The sequence below is a fragment of the Monodon monoceros genome, unplaced genomic scaffold (genome assembly GCF_005190385.1).
Source record: "Monodon monoceros isolate NGI ecotype Baffin Bay Population unplaced genomic scaffold, NGI_Narwhal_1 Super_Scaffold_11, whole genome shotgun sequence".
Taxonomy (NCBI): Eukaryota; Metazoa; Chordata; class Mammalia; order Artiodactyla; family Monodontidae; genus Monodon; species Monodon monoceros.
Genome location: NW_021703767.1, coordinates 42652210 through 42667098, shown reverse-complemented (window position 1 = coordinate 42667098; position 14889 = coordinate 42652210). Strand labels below are relative to the sequence as shown.

General features: G+C 36.3%; 1 pseudogene; it reads left to right on the top strand.

Moving 5' to 3' along the window:
- The first annotated feature begins 6126 nt into the window (after positions 1–6126).
- On the top strand, positions 6127–14626 carry LOC114890245 (annotated as a pseudogene).
- Positions 14627–14889: the final 263 nt, after the last annotated feature.

The window sequence follows — 14889 nt, the reverse complement described above, 5'->3', positions numbered from 1 at the left end:
GCAACATTTCATCAAAGTATATTTGAGGAATATATATTTGTGGACCATTCATCCCAACAGGTGCTCCATGAGTCAAGAGTTCTAAGGTCATAAAAGAGTGGGAACTGTACATGGTATATCCCACTCTAAAACTGTCACAATATGCATTAGCATCTTTGAGAAGCTTGGTGTTAAAGAGATCTGCTTATTTTTAACCTAGCATTTCTGAGGGTTATTTGACCACAGAATTCATTTTTTAAACACAGCCTATTTTATAGGTGTATGTAGCAGTCACTGATAGGGTCCATTCCCATATCCACTCATCCCTTCTTCCTTGATAGAAATTCCAGTTTTATCTGGGCACACTGCTGCTTAGCCAACAGGTTTATTTCCTAGCTCCCCTTGCTGTGGGTCCTGGCCTTATAACTAAGTTCTGATCAATGAGATGTAAGTGGAAATGTTATGTGTGACAACCTAGAAACAGCCTTAAAGGCAAGAAGCACTCCTTTCTTTGTGCCACACCTCTTCCTCCTTTCAGCAGGCCAGAATGTAGATTGATGGCTACAGCCTTAGCAGTTGAAACAGCAGGAGACTCAGTCAAGACCAGAAAGCTGCAAGACAGCAGGAATCTGGCTTCTTGACCATTGTGGAACCACCACAGTGGCTGCACTCTGCCTTACCTCCAGACTCTGTTAAGTGAGAGAGAAATAATCTTCAATCTCATATACAGCACAGAGATTTTAGGGGGTTTTTTCTATTACGCAAAGCTAAATCAAACCCTAACGTCATGCCTCTTCCCCCACCCAGGTATATCTTAAGAGTCCAAACACATGGACTCTTCATTGATGTCTGGTATTTACATTTCATTCCAAATATTTTCAAACGAAAGGCATCAGGAAACTGTAAAGAGCAATGGCTTTTGTCAAAAAATAAACATTCATATCCCAACTCTGCTTCTTGACCTTAGACAAGAACTCTAAAATCTCTGCTCCTGTTTCCCTGAAGGCGTAGTAGAGATAGTATATTCTGTGCTTCACATAGTTGTTATAATGGTTACTGAAATATACACCTCTCAAAAAATAATCCAAAGAATTATATAGCATACTACACAAAAGATCTTACTGTTATTGTTATTCCAGCATACCAGAGGGAGTTCTGGTCCCAAACCTACTGATGTGTGGGTGTGTATACGGGAGCTCTCACATCATTTCTGTAGGTGTCACTTCTCTGTGGACAGGTAGAATCAGATGGGCTCCTTGGTCCCATTCCGATGTAAATTCTCAGTGCAGATGGCATTCTTAGAATCTTAAGGCTATGATGGGGCCTTTGGGGGACTTGTTAAGTCTATGTCTCTATATTAAGGTGAGATCACACCTAAACTATCCTGGAATTACAAATTTATTAGTTTATAAATACCCTGAGAGAATAAATTCTAAATCCTCACCTTCAAGAGCATATCTGAGGTTTAACATCCTCACTATTAGAAAATTGCTCCTCAGAATTAAATTTAAATTCCTTTCTCTAATTTAAGTCTCAGGCTCTCTTGTGCATACTTTAACCATCTACAAAAAGCTGGTACAATTTGTCCAGCATTCACCCTTTATGTATTTGAAGACAGTTCCTAAGATGATCTTCACAGGAATATTGAGTCTAAAACTCACACTTGCCATGGCAACTATTGTTTCTATATATAAAAAAAAAAATCATGCAAGATATCCAACTCACTGATGAGGACTTTCATGAACATAACAGAAGTACTTTACTTCTAAAGTTATGGATATTTAGAAATCTATTTATAAAGAAAAGAGACTGGGTAACAAATTTGCAAATCAAGACATGCTCTAAAGTTGAAATTATCATTTCTAACCTAAATAGCAGAAAAAAATCAGACTATTAGTTAAAATAGGTACATATATTATTCAAATTTTATAGCTAACTTTTTAAGCTTAAAAGAAAAACATGTCTAATTGATATTTATTTATTCTTGTCACTATATAACCAGAAGAGTACAAACTGGTTTTGCATGGCATCATTTACAGAAATAGTGTTCTAACATCCCTTACAAAATTAAAATAATGTATAATATTAATTTTGTATGTTTTCAGTTTCTAGGACATGTCTGACATATATTACTGAATATCTTCAGTCTCAATTTGCTATTTTTTTTGTAAATCCTGATGAAGGGTGTTAGCATTGCACTCAACAAAATCCATCAAATGACTGATTTTCTTAAACCAATATGAAATTAGCCTAGTAAAATGGAGTTAGTTAAATACATTAATTAAATGTCTATGTTTGCTTATCAGCCCTGATCCTTATGCACTGTTTAACTGCATAACTCTACAGAACTGATAGTCTCAATTTATCTCTATTGACAAAATTACCTTTATGAGATCAGAAATGCAAGGAAAGTAGTCAAGTTATAAATAGGGAATAGGGAGACAAAAGAAGAGAGTGCCAACAAAAATCAATTTTCATATGTAAGGATATTGTGGAAATGAGAGTGAATTTTTTCATTGTTAGAAAAATGAGTTTACAAATAAAGAAAGAAAGAAGGCTAGGATGAAATCTGTGGTGGTGGATTGGAATCAGAGATATACGTATCAGTTTTAACATAGATAAGTAGATATAGAAACAAATACAGAAATGTCTGTATGAAGACCATAGTTTAAATATGTATATTTCACAGCTCTGGCCACTGAGAAACCCTAGTAGCAATATTGTTCCAGTAGTAATGAGAACACCTAGTTCCCAGATCTTAGTTTCTAAATACTGTCCTCCATTAAAAGGAACCAGGGTTCCTGGAGGAATGGTGGACTCCAGGGCTGAGGCAGGGAAAATACCAGATAATCCTGGATTATACTGTGGTGGCATAAAGAAAGAAAATGCTGGAAGACAATGGGAGCAAACTGAAGAACAGCTTAAGAGAATTTCAATGGCCAAATCTAGGTCAACCTGAACAATGAAATAAATGATATATTGGATTATAATCCATAGTCCATAGTGATATAAATAAATAAATAAGTGAATAAATAAATGAGTGAGAAGGGACAGCTTTTGTTACAGTCAAATTCTAATTAATAAATGTGGAAGTAATTATGAAAATAGAAAATCACCATTAGGCAAACACTACAGTAATAATTATATCAGGCAAGAGTCACAGATGGATGCTAAACTTAGTAGATAAAAATATGATAAGAAACAAGATATTTGCATAGTTTCAAAATATCTCCTTGGGCTTCCCTGGTGGCGCAGTAGTTGAGAGTCCGCCTGCCAATGCAAGGGACACGGGTTCATGTCCCGGTCCGGGAAGATCCCACATGCCGCGGAGCGGCTGGGCCTGTGAGCCATGGCCGCAGAGCCTGCACGTCCGGAGCCTGTGCTCCACAACGGGAGAGGCCACAACAGTGAGAGGCCCGTGTGCCACAAAAAAAAAATTTTTTTCATCTCCTCACAAGGTACTTATTAATTACAAATGAAAATATAACCTTATAGTGGAGAAACCTGCAGACATCACCTTAACCAAGTGATAAAAGTTAAAACTGCATAATAAGACATCATGAGTTAAGACATGTCTTAGTCCTGTACCTCCTGATATGATACACTGAGAAGGTTACAACATTACTTCTGTGGTATTCTTGCTAAAAAATGAATAAATTAAACTTAATCGTTAGGAAATATGAGCTAAACCCAAACTGAGTGACATTCTACAAAATAGCTGGTCCATGCTCTCCAAAATGTCAAGGTCATGAAAGACAAACAAAGAGGCATTATAATAGAATTGAGAAGGCTAACAAAATATAACAACTAAAGGCAAAGTGGGATTCTGCATAGAACCTTGAACTAGAAAAGCAGCATTAGTGGTACAACTGGCAAAATTCAAAGTTTCTAGATTAATTAATAACATCACCGCATAAATGTTCACTACTTGATGTCATTAATTTTATTGTGATTATACAAGGTGTTAACATTACGAGAAGTTGGGTTAATGGCATATAAGAGCTCTCTGCACTATTTTTGCAACTTTCAGTAAGTGTAAGATGATTTCAAATTAAAAGCTAATTTATAATAAATCCATCTTCATCCCTATCTCATGAGCTTCAGTTGACAATACTTTAGTATTATACATTTTGCTGTGGATAAACTATTTTAATCTTAGTGGCATAAAGCAACAATATTTATTATTATGCATCATGGTTCTGGGGATTTAATTTGAAATTACCTTTTACTTACAAAAAGTTGCAAAAATAGCAAAGAGAACTTTTATATACCATTCACTGAACATCTCCTAATGCTGATATCTTATGTAACCATGGTACAATTAATGACCTCAAAAAATAAATATTGATACAATAATACTATTATTATGTCTCAGGCTTCTGGGGATGATTGGACTAGACTAGGTGGTTCTCACACTCAGTCTTTCATGTGGCTAAGGTCAAACAGTTACAGGAGCTAAAGGCATCTGAAGGCTTCAATCACCATTCCTCCTACATTTTAGAAAACACTAATCTACCTGAACTTTCTTCAACATGAGCATTCTTGATTATGTCTGTTCTTTGCTATAATCATTGTTCTCTCTCTAACAGTTACACTCTTTTCATGGGTTTTTAAAACATTCTTCACATGAAATATTTGCTTTTTCCTTATTACTAATAATTAAATCAGAAAACTACACCAAAAACATTAAATAAAATTGAATTTAATTCATGATTTTTAGAAGTTATTCATGACTTTTAAAAATCCTTAGCATACTTAAAAAAAAGGCATTTACCTAACAACAACAACAACAAAACCCTGTAACAAACATAATAATTACAAAACTTTTGATACATTAAAGCCAGGTACAATGCAACTTGTTAACTGTCTAAAAATCTTAATCAGTGTAATAAAATTAAATAAAGAAAATAATAACTAAAAGAGAGAGACCTTTTTTTTTTCTTGGATACAACATAACTGTCAGCATACAAAAAGGAAATAGCATAAACAGGTATACCCTTAGAAATAATAAGTTCAATCAATTTTCTGGATGTCGGCATAACATATAGAATCAACAGCATTTCATAATTCAGTAATAACAAAATAGATTTTTTAAAATGTTAAGCAATCTCATGAAAAACTATAAAGTCTCTAGGACTAAATGTAACAAAAATAGAAAGGATAACCATAAAATTATTATAATATATTGCTATAGGCTTTTTAAAAGACCTAAATAAATGGAAAGATACACCATATTGATAGATAAAGACACTCACTCTTATAATTATGTCACTTATTCACCAACTGAGCTTTAAATTAAATGCAATATCGTTAAAAATCAGCCAATACCTTGAAAGATGCAATCTGCCAAAGCACAGAAGTAGAAGTAGACAATCAGAATAGGCCTATTACTATTAAAGAAATTTGAGTTGATAAATAATAACCTTTAAATCAGAACGCATCCAGACTAAATGGGTTCACTGGTGAATTCTATGAAATATTTAAAGAAGGAATTGGTGTAATTTGTCTACAATCTTTTTCAGAAGATAAAAGCAGAGGGAATACTTCTCAACTCATTCTACGAGGCAAGCATTATCCTAATAGCAAAACTAGACAAAGACGTTACAGGAAAAGAGACTATAAATCAATATCTCTCATGAACACAGGTGTAAAGTCCTCAACAAAATATTAACAAATCAAGTGCAACAATGCATAAAAAGAATTATACATTATACCCAAGCGGGATTTATCTGAGGTATGCACGGTTGGTTCAACATTTGAAAGTCTATTCATGTATATCATCACATCAACAGGCTAAAGAAGAGAAATCACACAATTATATCAACAGATGCAGAAAAAGCATTTAACAAATTCTAACACCCATTCATGATTTTTTTAAAAAGTCTCAGCAAACTAGGAATAGTGGGGAACTTCCTTGACTTGACAAAAAACATCTACAAAAAAACCTGCAACTAACATCACACTTAATGATGAGAAACTCAAACTTTTCCAGCTAAGATCAGGAACAAGGCAAGAATGTCCCTTCTCACCACTGCCTTTACCATCACACTGGAAATCCTAGCTAATGTGATAAGGCAGTAAAAGGAAATAAAAGGTATACATATTGAGAATGAAGAAATAAAACTATCCTTACTCACAGATGACATAATGGTCTACGTAGAAAACCTGAAAGAACTGAACAAAAAATTTCCAGAACTAATAAGCGTTTATAGCAAGTTTTCAGGATACAAGGTTAATGTGCAAAAGTCAATCCCTTTCCTATATACTAGCAATGAACAAGTGGAGTTTGAAATCAAAAACACATTATCATTTACATTAGCACCCTCCCCCACAAAAAAGAAATACTTAGGTATGAATCTTATAAAAAATGTGTACAAAATCTTTGAGGAAAACTACAAAACTCCAATGAAAGCTATCAATGGAGAGCTAAATAAATGGAGAGATATCCCATGTTTATTGACAGGAAGACTCAATATTTTCAAGATGTCAGTTCTTCCTAGCTTGATCTATAGATTTAACACACTCCAAATCAAAATCTCAGCAAGCTATCTTATGAATATCAACAAAACAATTCTAAAGTTTATATGGAGTAGCAAAAGACCCAGAATAGCCAACTCATTATTGAAAAAAGAGGAACAAAGTTGGAGGATTTACACTACTGGACATCAAGACTTACTATAAAGCTACAGTAATCAAGACACTGTGGTATAGCTGAAAGCATAAACAAATAGATCAATGGAAGAGAATAGAGAGCCCAGAAATAGACGAAAATAAATACAGTCAACTGATCTTTGATAAAGAAGCAGAGGAAGTACAACAGAACAAAGACAGTCTTTTCAACATACAGTGTTGAAACAACTGGACATTTACATGCCAAAAAAAAAAAAAAGAAAGAAACTAGGGACAGACCTTACATACTTCACAAATATTAGCTCAACTAGATATTATACACTTTAATCATGAAAAATGTTATATATTAGGGAGGTCTTCTACATAAGTAGGTGGATTTATTTTTAATTCCTATGTTTGATATTCTTTGACCGTAACCTATATAACAGACACATTTTTGCAACGAGAAAATAGAGAACATGGCAGAGAGCAAGTTACTAAGTACTTAATGAGATTATGGGCAGTTAATTTTCCCAACAACCCATTTCTTGAGGTTTGTATTACAATCCCAAAACATGCTGGGTGCACCACAAAATTTATGAGAAGTCCTTATATTCAAAACAATGGAGCACTGATAGCATGCTGTCTTATATTGTTGGTTATTTTACAGCTTCCATCGAAAGAGGATTAAAAAAACACTGATGTTTTAAGTACTTGAGTTCTTCCCATTCACAACAACTCTGAGTGATGAACTAAGGAGTTATACTCAGGATCCCCATAACCTCTGCCTAAGGCTGCCTTTTGGCTCAGTTACATTCCTTGAGGATAAAGACTATGGTTGTTGCATTTGCTTTCTTTTCTTACACTTAGTGGAGTGCCTTATCTATAGTAGGAGCTCAATAAATATTATAGCAACAACGTATCCACATTTTACAGACGTGAAAGCCAAGGTTTAGAGAGGTGGAGGAGCAGCAGGTACCAGAATGCCTGAGTGGTTAAGGTGTTGGACTTAAGATCCAATGAATTACATCCTCTTGGGTTCGAACCCCACTTCTGGTACAAGTCAACCCGCTTTTCCAAATAGAGAGGTGGAGAAGCTTGTGCAAGGTGGAAAGGCAAATCCCAAGCTTGGTGACTTCAGCAGTTCCCTTGCCATCTCCCTTATTAAGATATGGAGGGCCCCTAAGACCCCATTCTCCTGTTAGGCAGCTTCCTATGAATACTACAGATTTTTCATACTCCTCAAATGAAGGTGGGTCAAAGAAAGTGAGACCTAATTATTAGGATAATGTGGTAAAATACCATTTACTGATAGTGATAGCATCCTGCTCAAAGAAACTAGTGATGGAATTTCTATCTTACTTCTCAAAGCTGCTAAAAAGCGTAATTCTCTGTTTCTTCATGATTAAAATCCCTTGAGATCCATTTTTGTAATCTAAGAACAAAAATAAACATTGCTCCCTACCATGTGCACTTTGAAGAATTTGCTCTTCAGGAGGATTATATAACAGACACCTTTCAGATGGTTGTGTGTCAATTAAGAAAAAGCAACCTTAATTGTGATTATGGATGTTTAAACCAGGTGTGATTTCCTGGCTGTGTTTAGCCAAATCTCCTGCAGACCTTCCATATAGCACCATTGAGTTCAGTCTGGTCTAGGTAGATTGGCATACATTTCAGCTTACTGTGGCACAGCAAGCTTCCAATAGAATCTTGTCAGTGCAATTTCACACAATGGGTGGGCCTGTGTGCTCTGCATATTAGGAAAGGCTCTTGTTTGCCAATGCAACAGGTTTTTTATTCTGAATTCATTTAAAGCATCAAATGAGGTTACAATGGTAAATATCACAGGAAAAAGTTAACAGTGACATTCACGGTTCCTCAGAATATCTTGGCTTTGTCCACCAAACCATTTAAGGAGGAAACTTACTATACTGTGCTCTATTTCTGCTGCTTGCTCTCATGATAGCAATTTAGATTAGTAAGGATCTGATTATTAATGTGAAAATTGTTAGTGTTTTTTACTGCTTATAAATTAAATATATAGGGGAGGTGGCATTAACTCTCATTTCTTACTTTATATATTTTATAGTTTGAATTTCCAAACAGCATGTGCTACCTTAGTAATTTTATACATTCATGAAAGAATTTTTTAAATGAACATCATTTCAATTAAGTAAACACAAGCCTCACCTGCTTACTGTTTTTTAAAATTCAGACAATACCAACAGATACAAAATAGAAACAAATTCCACTATCTAGAGATGTCAGTTGAGAACATTAATATGTACATATTTATTTAAATTGTGAAAATACTTTTAACTTGGCTAATATTGTTTTGTTGTATATTTCTTTTAATAATACATAATGATCATCTTTCCATATAACTTTATGAATGCCACATTATTTTTAATGGCCACAAAATATTTCATTATGGACATGCCTTAAATATTTTAAACTAATTCCCTAATAATATACAGTTAGTTTGCTTCCAATTCCTCAATATTATAAACAATGCTACATGAACATTTATTTACTTCTCTGATTAATTCCTTAGGATAAGGAGTTTGAAGAAGATGTAGATTTTAAGTCTCTTACTACATATTGCCAGAGTATAATTCCAAACGTTGAACCAGTATGTTTTCCTACCCACAATACAGTCAAGTTGCCATTCATTTAAAATGGTTCTCCGGTTTCCCCATAAAAACAAAAGAAAAAATTTTTTTAATTTTAATTAAGAAAAATAGAAGCTAGAAAACGCAGGAGTACTGACACCAGCAGCAACCTTGTTCAAATTCTTTTCCTTGGGAGGAAAGAAGGAACTAACTACCATTTGCTGAGTACCTGTAATGGATCAGTCACTATGCAAAGTGCTTAGCCAAAGGCTTTTCATTCAATCTGCAACAACAATCTTAGGAAATAGGGGTAGTATATCATCTCCACATCACAGAAAAAGCCGTGTTTCATAAAGTTGAGTATCTTGACCAAGGTTACCTAGATAATAAGTTTTGACCCTGAAATGTGCAGGCCAATTTGTTTGACATCATTTTTTTTTTCACTCAGGTTTGAGGTTCTCCGCCAGATTTCCACATGTTAGTGACACATGACCTTGTTAGGTTCCCTATAATGCAAGGTACTCCTAGTCTCAGGTCTGGAAGAAATACCTGTTTCAAAATTTACATCTTTTACAGGGAAACACATGAAGCAATCAGGAAGGAAATGAGGATATAGTTTTGTAACATTTTCACATAACTTTCAACTCAGAGGTCATTCATACTCTGTAAAACTCAAAGTTTCAGACATAAAACTTTTCAAATAGGCTTAGGGAAAAGATATTTTCAGGTACACATTCTGCCTTAAATTTAAAAAAAAAAAGAAAAACAACTTTAACTTACTAATGAGTATGTACCTTGAGAAATAAATGGCAGAGAAAAATAAAAGGCAAAGTGAGAGCTTAGAAAGCAACGCTGTACATCGGGGAATATGCACGTAAGAACAATAATGACAATTTCTAACATATAACTCGCATCCCACACGCCCATATGAAAGACAAAATCTTAACAAATAGGCTTAGCTGTCAGTTACAATATCTGTTCTCACACGTAGTGTTAATGAAACTGGAGCAGCAGGAGGAGAATGCACATATTTTTTGTTAGAAATAAATGGATGGCTTCATTTGTTCCAACTTTCTAGATTCCCTTTGTTGATCACACTTTCAAATTTTTTCATGTTGGAATTTAATCATAAAGTCATCATTTTTATTTTTATTTTTAATTAATTTATTTTTTTTTGCGGTACACAGGCGGGCCCCTCACTGTTGTGGCCTCTCCCGTTGTGGAGCACAGGCTTCGGACACGCAGGCTCAGCGGCCATGGCTCACAGGCCCAGCCGCTCCGCGGCATGTGGGATCTTCCCAGACCGGAGCACGAACCCGTGTCCCCTGCATCAGCAGGTGGACTCTCAACCACTGCACCACCAGGGAAGCCCAGTCATCATTTTTAAAAGAGAATTATCCCCTTATAATACTCAATGCTGTATCATGCTGAAGTGTACAACTATAGTTAAGTTTCCTATAAAAATGGTTACTCTTTAACTTGGCATTTGAATGAAGTAGGCAGAGCAACATAAAAATTTTGCAAGTCCTCCCCAGTCTTTTTACCCCCCGCAATAAGGCAGCTGACAAATTCCAAATCTTAAATCAGCTGATTATGAATCCCCTATCTTTCTTTATTTTAATAATATATTTATTATTTCTTACATTTCCTCCAACATCACAACCTGCTCTTAAAATATATGCAATGCCCTTATTCTTATAGGAAATTCTTGAAATTCACAGAATGCTAATCTTTTTTTATATTTCACAAATTCAATTTACAAAATGGCAAAATTAAAGTCAGAAGAGAAAGAAACTAGAAAAATCCTAGCTGATTTACACTTGGGAGACAGAAAGGTTTTTTTCTCTTTCTGTTTGCACATATAAGACTAAAGAGAAAAATTTAAGAGCAGAAGTGATGCTGACATTCTCATCTCAAATGACAGATATTTGAAACGCAAATCTTCATTCTTATTTATCTATGCTGTGGGAAATCAGTTTTAACCAGGCTCTGACAAAAGGCATCCTCCAGAATCCTGACACTGATGCACACAGGGTAGTTATTTTCAATCTGAGACCAAGTTAAAAGTGTCCCCCTTCCTGTTCCTCCCCACCACACACAGAGGGTACCTTCTGTGCCTTTCTCACAGAAAACCTCTGAAACACCCCATGGCACTCATCCTATATTATTATCACAGCACTCATCTCAACTGAAGCACTTCCTGTATAAAATCAATTGTTTCAACCCCCTAAAAGAAACCTCCCCAAATAAACAAATACTTGAATAACATGGCACTATTTTTACTGAGGAGCAGGAGTTTTAGATTTAACATGTGCAGTATGCTGATTAAAATGAATGATTTCACTACAGATACAAGACAATGGCATTCATTGTGCACTACTAAAGAAAAAAAGGTATGATTATACTATATCTGATGAATCCCAATTTAAAAAGCCACAGATAAACTCCGTTTAATGTAATTAGTATTGATTAGAAAGCACCCTTTAATTCTCTTAGATGTATTGGGAACATAGCCTCACCCAGCTCTCATGTCTGCAAAAGCAGTGTTTCAAAAAGTGAGAATTCTTCAATTAAAAGAACATATAAGAAGAAGGACACCTGTGCTCTCACTGGCAGACAGTGTTCATTAGAACTCTGAGAACTGAGGTCTCTTACCAACTCAATTTAAGCAACTTTTATTTATGTAACACTTAGAAAACCTATAAAGAAAATTCCATAAAGAAAGAATAGGTGGCCTTCAGGCTATTCCTAAATTACCCCAGCAGTAACACAACTCTTCATCTCTGCTGTGTAGGGAATCCACTTATTTTTCCACAGAGGGGTTCTACTTTCCCTCTCACTTTTACTGACAGCAGCATGGGTCTTCTCTTACTGAGATGCAGGCCTGGAGGCATTTTCAATTACAGCAGACAGAAAGTTTTCAACATTCTTTCCAATTCTTGATCCAAATGCCCTAAACCCTGGATAGGACAACACACAGATTGGAAGCTGGTGCTCATACACAATCTATATGTGCACCTTTGCTGCATTACGAAAATGTAGGATTGGAACATTGAAAATCATGGAGAGGGTACACTTCAAATCATTTGGTTGCTTTCCAGACCATGGACATACTACCTGTGAGCTAGACCTAACATTAACCTTCAGAATCACTATGCTGTACACCGCTCAGGGACTTGCTAATCCTGGAAGGGAAGGAGATCCAAGGTTTACCCCACTGTGAATAGTTGTCACCTCTTATAAGAACTATTTGAAATATTTAAAGTTTACAGTCAATGTTTTATATACTTTAGAAAAGATCATTTCAAAATATCTATACTGTATAAATATATATATACACATATATATGCGTATGTGTATATATATAAATGAGCAAATATAAAGAGCAAATACATAGGGCTTACATAGTACTAGGCACTGCTCTAAGTGTTTCACATATGAAACTCCCTTAATCCTCACAACCTTATAAAGTGGGTACTACTGTTATCATACTATTGACAGACTGAACTGAGAGGTTAGGTAACTGACCCAAGGTCACACAGCTAGTAAACGAGTGGTAAAGCTTGGTCCATACCGAGGCATTCTGGCTTCAGAGTTCATGCTCTTAACCACCATATTATACAACCTCTTTCAGTTTTCAGAAAACAATTAAATTTTATTTTTCTTTTAAATCCACATACAGAGACATTAGCTTGATTTATTCTAAGTTACCCAATCCCTCCCTCCCTCCACCTCCAAGTTACCTGACAAGGCTTATCCTAATGGTACATACATTTAAATTTTTATTTTTTCAGAGCTGATTTTGAATATAGCATAAGGTTCTTTGAAATTCCCCAATAAATGCAAATAAAATTTTGAATCAATATTTGATATACTAGCAAGCTGTGCCAAAGCAATTTTTATCACTACAAAAGGCAAGTTTCAATGGCCCGATGATTCTTTTATTTGTTCCGTTATTTATTTATAACACCTAGAGCATATGATCTTTTGAGTTAATCTTACAGATGAAAAGTCTCATGAAGAGTGGAAAAGCGAACAGATGACATAATTCCAGGAAAGGCCAGGAATCTTAGTACTTTTCTGCCTGGCAATTTAAAGTAAAATGCACATCAAAACTGAAGCAGGCTATCTGTTGTCTGGGTTAGAGTTTACAGGAAAAAGCATTAAGTATCACCAACAAGCATATCATCTCTGACTCCAGGGATGTTCCCACGCCCTCTAATTGGTGCCATTCCGTACTAATCAATACATTACAAGCACCTAATAGGCACTCCTGCAAATTCTAGGGAAACAACTCACAGCAGAAAGCACTGTAGCCGTGAATGTTCATACTCGAGTGCAAATGTTAATTCATGCAGTACTTGCATTAAACTGGACTAATTATCTACTGAAGGAATCTATTAAAGGCATGCTGTCAATCCTACAGATTGGGTTCAGCAAAGTGAAACTGAATTGCTTGCCTTTTCAGCTAATTACAAAACTCTGTCTGACATGCTTTAAGAATGGTCCAAAAAAAGTACACATGGGCGCAGAGGGAAGGGAGGTGGGCAAGATGACACTCGGCGAGCGATTCTTCCCAGATCCCTCCAGCGACCGCTGAGCCACCGGGGCAGGGGGCGCTGCCTGCCCTGCCGCCCTTCCTCCTCTCCTCTGCCCCCAGAAACGCCCCCATTCCCTTCCTCCTTCTACCTCGGGTAGGAGTGGGTGGGAAGGGAAGGGAGGGGCGGCCTAGCTCCGGTGGGCGGGCCTGGTTCCTGGGACACCATGTCTGACTCTTGAGGAGAGCCAGGACCAGCAACTGAGAATCGTCGTGCTGGGGGGCGGCACCTCAGGGCAGACCTCCTTAGCTACGTGTTTTGCTCAAGGAACTTTTGGGAAACAGTACAAACTATAGGACTGGATTTCTTTTTGAGAAGAATAACGTTGCCAGGAAACTTGAATGTTACTCTTCAAGTTTGGGACATCGGAGAGCAGACAATGGGAGGCAAGCTGTTGGATAAATGTATATATGGAGCACAGGGAATCCCTCTTGGTATATGATATTACAAATTATCAAAGCTTTGAGAATTTAGAAGATTGGTATTCTGTGGTGAGGAATGTGAGGGAGGAATCAGAAACTTGGCCACTGGCTGCCTTGGTGGGCAATAAAATTGATTTGGAGCATATGCAAATGGTAAAACCTGAAAAACACTTAAGGTTTTGCCAGGAAAATGGTTTTAGTAGGCACTGTCTCAGCAAAGACAGGAGACTCTGTCTTCCTGTGTTTTCAGCAAGTTGCTGCTGAAATCCTGGGAATCAAGTTAAACAAAGCAGAAATAGAACAGTCACAGAGGGTGGTGAAGGAAGATATTGTAAACTACAACCAGGAACCTATGTCAAGAACTGTTAACCCTCCTAGAAGCTCCATGTGTGCAGTTCAGTGAGCACATTTTTCTTCTGTATTGATGGTTCCGGCTGCCCTTCGCCTCTGTGTGGGCCCGAGGACCTCTAGGAATTTGTTTTATCAGTGACCATCTCCGTAGTTCAGTTAACACTTTCCTCTCAGTTCGCTTCATCATTGCGTGCTGCCTCAGCCGTAGGCAGCTCCTTGAGCTGAAAAGAACTCAACTTTGGGACAACACACCTTGAATTCAAAATGGAAAGCCCATTCTCTGGAATTAGACTGCTTCACTGAAAACGAATAATG